The sequence below is a fragment of the Jatropha curcas genome, chromosome 4 (genome assembly GCF_041381405.1).
Source record: "Jatropha curcas cultivar XTBG-Jc1 chromosome 4, XTBG_Jcur_1.0, whole genome shotgun sequence".
NCBI lineage: Eukaryota > Viridiplantae > Streptophyta > Magnoliopsida > Malpighiales > Euphorbiaceae > Jatropha > Jatropha curcas.
Genome location: NC_143154.1, coordinates 27,327,567 through 27,339,601, shown reverse-complemented (window position 1 = coordinate 27,339,601; position 12,035 = coordinate 27,327,567). Strand labels below are relative to the sequence as shown.

The 12,035-nt window shown below is 31.2% G+C and overlaps 1 long non-coding RNA gene and 1 pseudogene across 1 annotated transcript; both read left to right on the top strand.

The window, feature by feature from the left end:
• Positions 1 to 5,080: 5,080 nt before the first annotated feature.
• LOC149497118 (receptor-like protein kinase FERONIA pseudogene) lies at positions 5,081 to 8,233 on the top strand (annotated as a pseudogene).
• Positions 8,234 to 9,081: 848 nt separating this feature from the next.
• On the top strand, positions 9,082 to 9,863 carry LOC149497117 (uncharacterized). Its single transcript, XR_016320388.1, has 2 exons — positions 9,082 to 9,460; positions 9,534 to 9,863. It is a non-coding gene; the product is annotated as an uncharacterized LOC149497117 (long non-coding RNA).
• Positions 9,864 to 12,035: the final 2,172 nt, after the last annotated feature.

The following is a 12,035-nucleotide window of genomic DNA, read 5'->3' as shown; positions in this document are numbered from 1 at the left end:
AACCATCAACAGATATGGGATATTGTAACATGATCAAAGGGAAAAATCTTCAATCCGAATACAATAATCTCTCCCTTTCTCTATAACAGAATAATGACAAACATAATCAAAGTTCGTCTAGATAACAGTTGGATTTTCAATTCCATCCATCCATGCATTCTCGTTCAAATTTATGGTACTTTACTCTGATGCAATTCTTAATGGAAGTGAAATTCTTAATATCATAAAGAATGATCCAATGCAAGAAACATCCACATTCATAGCTCTAGAAAGGGTTAATACACTTAGTCTTCCCCTGTTTTTCTAGAGATGTTGTTGTCATATCTCTAACCTATAACTCCACCCTCAAATTCTCAAAAAGATGGATTAAGAAAATATTGCCATTTTTTGTCAAGCAAACATGGTGTACAGTTCACAGAAATTAAAATGCTTTCTCAGCTTCAACACCTTCACTCGGTTCCTCTAATAGCTTATTACAATCAACAACATGAACTGATACTGTTGATGGGTCTAATTTGGGAATCCACTTTAATGTCTCTGCAGAAGTTGTATCATTGCTTAAAAATAAAAACTCCACTAGTAATTATGAGATTACAACAAGTTTTCAATTGACAATAGCTGTAACAGATACTATTGTGATTACAAAATTAAGAGCAGCCGAGAAGCAAGAAGAAGATTGATATTCTCGCTAAAAAATTAAGTGTTTTAATTGAATTGAATTGAATAAGACTTTTTTTTTTTTTTTAATTCTAAACATTACCAATAAAAGTTGGAAAATTCAATTAATATATGTATGTTCATTATATGGTATTGTGTTGATTTTAATTATTTATTAAGTAGCACTTTTAAAATTAAAATATAATTTTTAAATTTATTTTAGTATGATTTAATTAATTAATTTTAAATTATAAAAAATTAATTTTCAATTTTGGATTTATAAAATTAAAATATATTTTTTCCAATCAGGAATTTTAACCAGAAAGAGTAATGTTTATTTATTGTTGCAAGCCTTAACTGGGTTTGAGAATGGAAAATTAGATGTTGAAGGTGTACGATGCACAGCTCTAAATTGCAACCATGACAACCCATTTCGTTTTGAACACCGCTCCATCCATGGCTTATCTTGTGTTTGATCAAATGACAAAGAGAGTGATTTTATTTTATTGAAATGAAGAGGAAGGAGAAGGTTTTTCTAGAGATATTGTTCCAAGGTTAAGCGCCTAAAGTTTTATAGCAAATTTATGCATTATGTCATTAATAAATATTAGTTATTTTTTTATACATGTAAATAAATGTTGCTATTTTTTTTTCCTTTCTTTTTCCCCTTTCTTTCTACTTCTTGAATTTAATTCAAAATAATTTTTAATAATTATTTCTTCAAAATAAAATTCAAATCCCTTCAAAAATTCAAATTTTAGTGAAAATATTTTTGCTAATTTATATTAAGAGTTTTTTTTTTCTATATTGTCAGGAATTTAATTTTTATTTAACTAGTGTGAATTTAGGAATTGGAGATATATATATCACCATATGCACGGTCAGGAGTGAAATTAATGGCAGTGAATCATTAGCTTAGTGCAAGTATTTTTCCTGTACCCCCTAAACCTTTATAATAGGTCGGAAAATATGGAAATTAAATTCAAACAACATTCAAAGTACTAAATCTTTAGCTTTTTGGTTAAATTAAAATTTCATCCCTATTAATTTTACCGTTCGGTAATATAGCTTTTACAATAGGTTTTAAAGACTAACAAAACACTTTTTATAAAACGTTAAACACTCTAATACTTAGTATTTCATGGAGATTAATTAAATAATTTTGACAATTACACTCATTATTTTTTTTCCTCGAATTTAGCTAATTAAACAATTAATGTCATTTTTTGTCAGTTTAAATCAAATAATAATTTTTACCGAGCACTTCTAATTAAATTTCTATATAAACTACAGATTAAAAACTAATAGCTAACAGATAACCACTAATTAACCGCTAATAAAAAAAATAAACAACTATTATAACAGCTAACAACTATTAAAACAGTTAATATTGCCAAATAAGTCCTTAATTGTATTTTTTTTAATGGTTTAGGCACTCAATTACTCTATCCATCAGTGTTGCAAATGTAATTTTTAAATGAATTTAAAATGAATTTGGATATGAAAAGAGTAAATTTTCATGGACCAATTTTTATCGCTACCCTCAATTGTTGATTGGTTGGCCAATGTGAATCATAATGATTTATACTCCATCTATAAATAAGTAGTTTAAGATTGTTATATGATGATTAAAAAATAATTAATTTTCTTTAATTATAACAAAGTGTTTCGTTAATTTGATTAAGTACCATTTATAAAATTATAGAAATAACTAGTAGAAGGCCTGCACTTTGCGCGACAACGACTTTATTGTTATACATTGTATTTTATAAATTTATTTAGTATACTATTAAAAGATGTTTTCCAGCAAATTACTCCATTAAATGTATTTAAATAATTATACATTTAATTAATCATGTCTAAGTTTTAGTTAAAGTTTGTTATTTAAACAATTTAAATACCATATCTAGTAATTGATAATTCTATAGAGATAAAGTTTTTATAATTCAAATAATTCAATATGAATAATATATACATAAATATTATTTATAATTTTAATTATTTAACATTAAAATATAGTTCAATTATTATTATTAAATATTAATTCTATAAAACATAGAAAAATGAAAGAAAAATTAAAATTGATTCTATTGATATTTTAGGTTAAGCTAACATATGTAACATGACCCTTTAGATAATTCTGACACATGATTTAAATTGAAATGAAAGTAAATTGAAAGAAAATGAATAAAAAGTGAATTTCAAGAACAACATTACAAAAAGACACTAAAAACAAATCAATTAAAAATAAAAATATCAAAATTAATTTGCCCGCAATCTCTTAATATGTATATGAATGGATAAATACAAAAATGAATTAGAAAATATAATTCCACTAACAAAAAATTTAAGAAAAATAGAAAAATAGAAGAGTCTCAAAGAAAGAATAAAAGAGCATAATAAAAAGGCAAATGAATAATGATAAATACGAAGAAATAGTAATTTATTTAATACCAATACCACTATGGCTATATCACATGCACTTTCTATATAACATAAATTGAACCAAACTGAATAAGATTATTGCACTTTAGCTCTGTAATGACATTTTTCATATCTCCAAAAAAAAAAAAATCAAATCCTAAATAATTAACATTACCATCGTTTAGTAATAATGAAAGGCAACTAAATGAATATAGTATGCAATTTGGATCTATGCCTGCATCATTCGCATGTCAAAGCCATCAACAAACGTAGTTACTAATACCTACACAATTACTTGAAAATTAGATTTCAAATATAACTTGCTCTCGCTTTTTTTTTTTTTTTTTAAAATCTAATTTGAAGAGCATAATATATAACATCATCCAATTCTTAAATAGATCACTCTAACAGCAGCGGAATGAATTGTCAAAAAAATAAATAAAATAAAATAAAAATAAAACCATGCATCATTTATTCATTGACAAAGTAGATCAACATAGGAGAATAAATAAAAAAAAAATTAAAGAAAAATTTACAAATTTGCACCTTTGAGCCATGCTCAAGTTTACAAATCTCTTTCAAATAAATATATAAAAGATAAATAGTTAAACAGAGATAAAAAGATTCAATTTAAAAGCATTTAAATAGAAAGATATACACAAAAAGATTTGCTTAAATTTATTAAATTTAGTTTTCAAATAGAATCTATTTATCAATATAGTTTTTTAAAAATATTTTATAGGCAATCAAATTAAAGTAAAAAAAAAGTTCAAAAATCTGTAAAAAAAAAAAAGTAAAAAGAAATTAGTGGGAGAGTAGGATGCCAACTCAGCATTTCAAAAATATTTTTTATCCAGAACTATATATATATATATATATATATATATATATATATATATATATATATATAGATTGTTGCATTTAAGATAAATAAGGATAAAATAAAAAAATTACTAATTATTCTTAAATATTCTCAAAATTACTTACATTTTTCAACAAACTATCCTAAAACCACCTCTACATTTATGGAGGGAGTATTAGTTTATAGGTATATGCAAGTGGGTAAATAGAGACAAGGAAAGCACATAAAAGCAAAGACACCACTAACTTTGGTCTAAAGCAGGGGGCCTAAGAATGCGACTTCATGAAAATTGCTTGTCACATTTTTTTCCACTCCGACTCATTCAAGTCTATGGCGTTTTCTTCTGCATTATTGGTACAAGAATAGATCGGCCATTAAAAATTTTCCAAGTAGTCAATTAAACATTGATTTTTCAAGTGATACTCTCATTTTTATTATTTCCATTTATAATTTTAGATGCGACAGCTGAAATTAAGCTATGTGAAGCGAAATAAAAATATATATATATAAAGATTTTTTTCTTAGGAGTATTTCCATATCCTTTCAATATGAAAATAATCTCTCTTATCTTTAATATATATGCTTCAAACTAAATCTACAAAGAGATAAATTGAATAATCACGTAAATATCCATTTGCGATTGGCATGAACATCAAATATTTAACTTTTTTTTCAGCCAATTATTTCATAATATTTATTCTTATATCACTTCAAAATTTTAATTAAATCAAGTAAAAATTCATTTAAAACTATAAGTAAAAAAATTTTGAACTAAGAAAAAGATTTAAAGAACGCAATAAGCCATTGAATTTTAAGGAATTGTTCATAATTTAAAACCTTAAACACTTACATATTTTCAAATCTTAAATTTCTAATTTTACTGCACCAATCTAAAGAGAGCTCGAGTGAACTAATTTCTGTTATCAGTAGGGAATTATTGCTCAGAATAATCGATGGATAGCACTCATAAATTTTGATGTCCACAAGGCCCAGTCCCACAACTCACAAGCTAGAAAAATCTCTAAACACGCAAATTAATATCTCCCGAAATGATGGAGAGAAAATGAAAAGCTAATTTAGATAATAAATTGCAAAAATAAAATTAACTGGAAAATAAAAATAAAGTGGGAAGAACGGTTCAATAAGACTGAGTCCTAAATTTCTGAGTCAATCCCAGTAAGGTCTTCCTTAACCCCATTAATGAGTTAGAATGAAAATTGCCAAAGCACTCCCAATTTCAATTTTTTGTTCCAAACTGACTAGAAACTATGTCGTATAAAGAAATGTTCTTCTACTTCTATAAAATAAAAGATTTTTCCAAGAAAATACTCTCTTATAATTTTGAACTTCAACCGACAGCAACCTAACGGAAAATTCTACTATGCATACTGCAGTTCTCTACCTTCTTCTCGTTCTCAATCCCCTTCTTTCAACCATTGCAATCCAAAACAGGTCGCCTTACACCCCTACGGATCTAATTCTCCTAAATAGCGGTGCACCATATGGAAAACAGTCAATGGATGGCCGGAAATGGGAGAGTGATGCCGATAAGCAGTCCAAATACTGTCCTGTGAACTCTGAAACCTCTTCAGCTTCTAAAGCCTCCCAACAAGATCCTTCAGTTACTCCGGTACCCTACATGACTGCTCGAATCATTCGCTCTAAATACACTTGCATGTTTCCTGTCTCAGTGGGACCCAATTTTATCCGTCTTTACTTCTATCCAACTACCTACTCAGGCCTCGACACATCAACCTCCTTCTTCTCCGTCACTGCGAATGATTACACCCTTTTAAGTAACTTCAGTTCATATCTAACTGCTTCTGCAATGCAACCACGAGTTGTATACTTTGTCAAAGAATTTATCATCACTGTATGGGATAACCAAGCAATCATCAACTTAACCTTTACTCCATCTCCAAATTCTTTTGCTTTCATTAATGGCATAGAAATAGTTTCCATGCCAACCAATCTGTACACAAAAGATAACGACTATGCTTATCCCTTCGTAAATGCTAACACTATCTTCAATTTCGACAACACAACGGCTCTTGAAACTGTTTGTCGTCTAAATGTTGGCGGAGGAGATATTGAGAATGTTAACGATACAGGAATTTTTCGAAGATGGTCCGATGATTCCCTTTATATTTTTGGTGGTCCTGGAAATGTGCATGCGTGGCGCGGTGACGTCACAGTAAAATACAGTAAGGATACACCTGCGTATGTTGCACCGGAGGCTGTATACATTACCAAACGTACGATGAGTGCAAATTCTGTGGTAAACCAGAATTCCAATCTCACGTGGCACTTTTTGGTTGATTCTGGCTTCAATTATCTTCTCCGGCTCCATTTTTGTGAAACTGAAAAAGAGATCACTCATAAAGGTCAAAGAGTGTTTTCCATATTTATAAATAACATGACAGCTGAAGCACAAGCAGATGTGATCCACTGGAGTGGTGGTAATAGCATACCAGTCTACAAAGATTACGTGATTTGGGTCCCAGGAGGAGGAAGCCAAAGCAACCAGGACTTATGGCTCGCTTTACACCCCACTGCCGGTCATTCAACTTATGCTAATGCAATCTTGAATGGTCTAGAGATATTCAAGCTGAACAACTCAGATGGTAATCTTGCTGGATCCAACCCTGAACCGCTAATGGTGGTTCCTCCATCATCACAACAACAATCAAGCTTACAGGAGATAACAAAGAGTAAAGGGCTATCTGTTGTAGTTATTGTTGGGGTTGTGATAGGTGTAATATTTGCTCTTTCTGTTGCTCTATTTTTCTTTATCTACAAACGAAAAGGGAAAGGACCACAAAGGAAAGCAACTGATAGTGATGATTTTGGTATATCACTGCCAACTGATCTTTGCCGTCGATTTACAACGGCTGAAATTAAAGCAGCTACAAGAAATTTCGAAGATCAGAACATCATTGGCTCTGGGGGTTTTGGTACTGTGTATATAGGCTATATTCAAAATCAATTCATCCCAGTTGCAATAAAAAGGCTAAATTCATCGTCAAAACAGGGGACTCGCGAATTCCACACAGAGATTGAGATGTTGTCCAGGCTCAGACACATTCATCTCGTCTCTTTGATTGGATACTGCGATGATCAAGATGAGATGATCCTTGTATACGAGTACATGCCGCATGGGAGCCTTCAAGATCATCTATACAGAACAAATAATCCTCCTCTCCCATGGAAGCAAAGACTACAAATATGTATAGGAGCTGCAAAAGGGTTACATTATCTTCATACAGGTGTAAAACACACCATCATCCACCGTGATGTGAAGTCATCAAACATACTATTGGGCAGGAATTGGGTGGCCAAGGTTTCAGATTTTGGCTTGTCAAAAACAGGTCCCACCAGTGAAGACGAAACCCATGTCAGCACTGTTGTTAGAGGTAGTGTAGGCTACCTTGACCCCGAGTACTATCGCAGGCAACACCTCACTGAGAAATCTGATGTCTACTCATTTGGGGTAGTGTTGTTAGAAGTACTGTGCGCCCGGCCACCAATCATGTCAAACCTAAACAAAGAACAAGTGAACTTGGTTGAGTGGACAAGAAAATGTTGTCGAAAAGGAACTCTTGATCAGATTATTGACCCACAGTTGCATGGTGATATCACATCTGTCTCTTTAAACAAGTTTGTGGAGATCGCTGAAAGTTGTGTGCGTGAAAAAGCAACTGAAAGGCCAAAAATGTGTGATGTGATATGGAGCCTTGAATTTGCATTGCAGCTTCAAGAATTTGCTGAGAAAAATTCTCACGCAAGTGATATTGTCAGTGAGAACCAGAAAGAATCATCTATGCCGTGTAAGGAGGTCGCTACCATTGATGATGATGATATATTTACATTCTCAGATGGATCGATTAGAGATTCAAGGAGCACAATTAGTACCAAGTAATGACTCTGATGAAGTGAAATCAGGTTTTTCAGAAATAATTAATGCGCAGGGAGAATGAGTTCGAAATGAACCCTAAAGGGAGACGTAGGCGGGAAAAATTTACTTAGACCGAGTCTATGGCCTCGCTACGCGGAGTAAACTAATAAAAACAAAATTTATAATTGAAATGAGAGTATTTTTTACCATGAATTAGAAAAAAAAAATGATAAAGTCGGAACACTTTTAAAAAAATTCTTATTGTCATTGATTTAGTCTGTAAATGTGACTATAGACCCGGTCTAGATAAATAATTTCTACTTATAATATGTGAGTCACTTGAATGTACTGATGTTATAAAATACATTACCTTCAATATAGTCTGGTTCCAAGTAGACTTGTTCTTCGTTATATAGTTGGGGACTTTCAACTTTATCCATTTGGTTAAAGCAATTTTCCACACTGGTACCAGTTCTTAGCTTTAGTCCTTGGTAATTATTATTTTAACCAATTTGATGATGTGCAATAGTTCTAATTATATATATATAGTTCGTAGTTAGCATAATTTGGATTCAAATTCATCCACCATAAACGTGATTTTGGTTTCAATTCATATGTATGCTTTATGCTAGAGATTACCTATATATTTTAAAGAAATTACTTGTTTTATTTTTTTTTCAGATATATGGTCAGAAATATCTCGTTTCAATAAAAATTTTCATTTTCATTATTTTGAGGCTATGATAAAAAATTTTATTTTCGCTATTTTGGTCCATACGATGTGATCCGGTTTAGGTAAAATTTTCCAGCATCTTAATATTGGCAAATGCTTATGAGAAATCATTACAAAGTCCTGAAGTTCTGTTCAAACTCACTTTTGGATCTGTTCATCCAAAAAATCAATTCTTAATCATTAGTCAGACTCATTTTCTGAAACGTAATTATATGCTCACTTTAGATAGACACTTGTTTATAATAATAACTAAACAAAAGTGACAAGTTAAATTTATAATATAAATAAAGTTTTAAACATAAAAGACATCAGTTTTTTTTTTTTTTAATTTAAAACGTAAATATATTTTTTTTCACTTTGAATTATTTAGTTAATGAAAATATAGGGGAAGATATAATTGTGGTCCATATTTTCTTCAGTGGGCCCTGCATACACTACCAAATATTTAACTTTTTTATTACAATTAAAAATAAGAATTTCTTTTTTTTTTTTTTAACAAAAATGGGGAATTGAAGAATCTAATTGGACCGAATAAAAATTATAGTCCTCAGTTGACCAAACCAGGTAAGTTCAGTGGTCTAAAGGGGATTTCCCCTATCCCATCTATCTATAAAGACGACCACAATTTTTAGGCTTCAGCCAAATAAGAGTCACACTGATATAATTCCATATAGGGAGAAATTGAGGCAAAAAAGCAAAAAAGAGATCAGCTGAAATGAAAGGAGGGTCTGTCGAATTGTCTTTACCTGTTCTGCTAATGATACTGATCATCTGCACCAATGCTTCAACAACCAAAGCTGCAATTTTGACCCGTAGAACAATCACTGGATCTTGGAATGATGATATGCCCGAATTCATTGCAGACGAAGAGCACTTGATGGAATCCAATGTAAGCCAGATTCTTCTTCAACAGAATAATTATATTACTTATCCAGCATTAAATAAACAAGCATTTTGCACAGAAGGAATATATGGTAATTGTCTTGGGAAGGAAATGAAAATTGGCAGGCCTTGTAATGCCTACGATCGTTGCAGAGGAGGTTCCCCAAGTTGACCAGAAGAAGACGACGTATATACAAATACGGCAGGTTTGAAGCATTCATATATAGTGTGTGTGTGGATCTGTATTATTTAGCTATTATATATAATTAAAGAAGCTCGATGGTATTGTAATCTTAGCTCGATGATAATGCTACTCTAATCACGCTGAGGTTATTATCATCACAGAGCATAACTTTGTTATCCTTGATTATTAATTTACGGTATTATGAAGAACTGTATTTGCTGTAGAATTCTTTGCTGTTGTATAGATTATATTCTATTATTTCTAGTCGCCGTTTGAGAGGCTATCAAAATTATCCAAGCTTATACATAATCATTTGAGTATACTGAAGTCGTGATTTATAAAAAATCTATCATTTCTCATGAAGTGTCAATTGTTCACTGTAGAATTTTATATGATAAGTGTTAAATTTGAAGTAAGGATGTTGGGTTATTAATAATTTCTACAATACTATTAAATATGACCTCTACAAGGACAAGATCTACTTAAGTTCAGCAAACGATTAAAATTAAGGGTTTGATATGTAAAAAATATTCATAGAATATTTAAATCATCCGATGTTCGAAATTCGTGACTTGACTAATTCAGATTTATACCAAACATATCTATAAAGAGCACAAAGCACTCCTCTCAAATGTTTAATTGAAGGATAAGAAATGTGCGATGAATTAAAATTCTTAGGGCAAAGAATTTTATACCACCACAAACTTCAAAATAATGTCAGTATTGCCCCCAAATAAAGTGTGGATACTCATTAAAAAAATCCAAAGATTATTTGTATGACATTCGTGTTTGGGTTAATTGCCCTTTTAATTAACTGAATTTTTTTTCGCGGAAGAAAGTAAATAATAGAGTTATCATCAAGTTTTAGATAATAATTGAATGGTTAGATACATTTCTCTCCGATAGTAATTTTTGTCACATCCAAAATGACAAATGACAACAAAATTGACTTATCATTACTTTCCAAAAAATAAAACGACAATATTGTCTTTGATTTTAAGGACAAAATCACATCATGCTTCAATTTGTCGTATCATGTAGCTGATTCAATGCAAATTCTTTTCTCACACTATTAGTATAATTATTTATGGGCCGGGCCTAAGCGAGCCAAGTTTGACCTTGCCACACCAAAAACATTTGAGCCCGGTTGGATCAAGCCCGACTTTGTAGAAACCCTCGTTCCAAGTCTGGTCAGCTTTAATCTGGCCGTTAAATTTTTCACCCCTACTTATTTTTTCTGGTTCCGCTGCTGCGTCCAAACTCACACCTTCATCTTTCAGCCTCCATTGGAGACTGCAAATCATAGTCATGATTTTTTTTTTTTTTTTACTTTTCGTGAAGGCATTTAATATTTTGATTCACAATTGCAAATAGTTCAATCTTAAATGTCAGCTCTCCCACAACTCACAAGCTAGAAAATATCTAAATATATTAATAGGTTAGAAAGATAATAACCAATCCCAATTTCTTCTCCCCCTATGGCCTAATGTAAAACAAAAGACTCTTTCCAAAAAAAAAAAAAAAAAAAAGAATCTGACTATTTTGAACTTAGAACCTACAACAAACTGACAGAAAATTTCCATTATGCACACTGCAGTTTTCTACCTTCTCCTTCTCAGTCCCCTTCTTTCAACCATTGCAATCCAAAACCTGTCTCCTTACACCCCTGCGGATCTAATTCTCCTAAATTGTAGTGCACCAAATGAAGGACAATCAATGGATGGACGGAACTGGGAGGGTGATGCCGGTCACTGGTCCAAATATTTTCCTTTCAAGTCTGAAATCTCATCACCCTCCAAAGCCTCCCAACAAGAACTATCATTTCAGTGCACTGAAGTCGTGATTTATAAAAAATCTATCATTTCTCATGAAGGGTCAATTGTTAAGTGTAGAATTTCGTATGCTAAGTGTTAAATTTGTGTTGGGAAAAGATATTAAAAAAGACATCAGGAAGAAAAAATGGGATTAAAGCTGCAGATGCTTTATTGCTTTTTGACTAACTATATTTTAAAAATAGCTATGATGTGCCTATATATGTAGGCTTACACGGTTTAAAAATAAAAAATCTTGGAAATTCACTAAGCCTGTCGGAGATTTATTAGCAACAAATCCTACTAAGATATTGACCAAAAAACAAATTCACAAGTTTTCAAAAATTACTAACAAACTCCTCAAAACCCGGTCAACCTTTGAATCACATCTCAACACTTTCCCTTGATTCAAAGTTGCAGATTGCAAGCAATCCTCTGAAGTAGCAGAACTTTTCTTTTGATAGAGCCTTGGTAAGTATGTTCGCTAGTTGTTCATTGGTGTTACAATACTTCAAGACAATTTCTTCTTTTACAACAAGGTCACGAATATAATGATGCTAAAATTCAACATGCTTTGTTCTGCTGTG